This window comes from Lissotriton helveticus, chromosome 3_1 (genome assembly GCF_964261635.1).
Source record: "Lissotriton helveticus chromosome 3_1, aLisHel1.1, whole genome shotgun sequence".
Taxonomy (NCBI): domain Eukaryota; kingdom Metazoa; phylum Chordata; class Amphibia; order Caudata; family Salamandridae; genus Lissotriton; species Lissotriton helveticus.
In genome coordinates this window covers 2,010,323,675-2,010,325,262 of record NC_136061.1, presented here as the reverse complement: position 1 = coordinate 2,010,325,262, position 1,588 = coordinate 2,010,323,675, and the positions used below count along the sequence as shown (strand labels likewise).

General features: G+C 42.6%; 1 long non-coding RNA gene across 1 annotated transcript; it reads left to right on the top strand.

Annotated features, from left to right (window-relative positions):
- The first annotated feature begins 273 nt into the window (after positions 1-273).
- On the top strand, positions 274-1,296 carry LOC144825238 (uncharacterized). Its single transcript, XR_013609347.1, has 3 exons — positions 274-333; positions 417-494; positions 1,145-1,296. It is a non-coding gene; the product is annotated as an uncharacterized LOC144825238 (long non-coding RNA).
- Positions 1,297-1,588: the final 292 nt, after the last annotated feature.

The window sequence follows — 1,588 nt, the reverse complement described above, 5'->3', positions numbered from 1 at the left end:
TTTGGGCAATTCTCGAGATCGAAGTGGTTTTGACCACTCTAAGATCGCACCCATAACCGTAGTGTATTGGCGCTTGCGTGACATGCACGACGGAACTGTTTTGGATAGTAGCAATTATTGGAATATGAGATAAGGTGGGTTTGATTTTGACCTTGCCCGTGATTATAGAGGTCACTGGTATTCATAACACATAATTTGGGCAATTTTGGATATCGAAGTGGTTTGACCACTCAAACATGGCGCCTGTGACTGGAGTGTACTTATAGCCATTACAAGATGGCGCTTGTGCTACACGCCGGCTCTTTTCGGAAGACACGTTTCCCGAAATAGGGGGTGAGTATACGATGTGTAGGGGGATGACAGGTAGTATTACTATTGGGTTTTGCAGCCGTCCTTACTTACTTTTTTGATTTTAGATCACGTACCTGTGAGTTTTCAGTTGTTACGAGGGAGCTGCCCGGACAGAACAGTCGGACTCTGGCGCATTGATAGAGGTGAGCGCACTGTGTTTACACAGTGGTAACAAGAGGTTGACCCCCCTTTTTGTGATGGGACGTATTGAATATGATTGCGATATATAGATACACTGTATGCGCTCCACACTTAGGGGTATGTCTCCCCAGGGATGCGGGGTTTTGGATTAACGTATGTAATGAACGCTAAGGACTATTTAGCGGATAACTGGGCTTTTTTTAACCGTTTTAATCACAGGGTGCGAGTACTGTGGGGTGGAGGGTGTGTGTTCTTAGACTCTTGACTGATGGGATAGTATGTGATATAAGATCACTTTACATTGTACTGCATAGAGTAATGGGGTGTTATTATTTGGATTATGTTTTTTTAGATCTTAAGTCTCGGAGAATTTAGTGTGATATGCTGGTGCAATGTGGTGTAACATTGTGTGTGATTAATTGATAACGTTAGTGTGATGACTCCCTTTGGTATAAGTGGGAACTTTGTGGTGCAACCTTGCTCTGAGTACAACTTGGGTGTTGGTTATAAGGTTATTTGGCTCTTTTTTCTTATCCTGGACACACGGTTGCTTTGGTGGTTTGGTACGCTTTCCTGATCCTGTCTTTGGGATCGTAACTTTTGGCTGATATTGAGCACATATATTTATTATGTGTTTTGGTTTGGGTTGCAGCCCTGAAGAAGTCTGATGCCTTAAAACAGACGAGATGAAACACGTGTTGGCTGCACTTATTGTTTGTGGATTGGACTACTGTACGGATGGTCTGTGGTTTGGACTGTTTATTGACAAATGGAAATAAACTTTGGATACAGTACCTGCAGAACCACTAAATGAAGGATGACGTTTATTGACCTACAACTGTATTATTGACTATTGTGTGCTCGAAGGATATTCTTATTTGTTGTGATACTCCACCAGTGGGGTACAGTGGGGGTTGTGGTAACCGACCCTGAATCTTCCTGTAGCACCGCATATGTACATTTTGAATTGATTACAATACCCGGATTTGCATGAGCACCTGTTCATATTACTGGTTACCAATTTGTTTTATTTTCATTCTTTAAATAACCCATGCTCACCCCCTTGGTAGCTTGGCACAAGCAGACAGGCTTATCC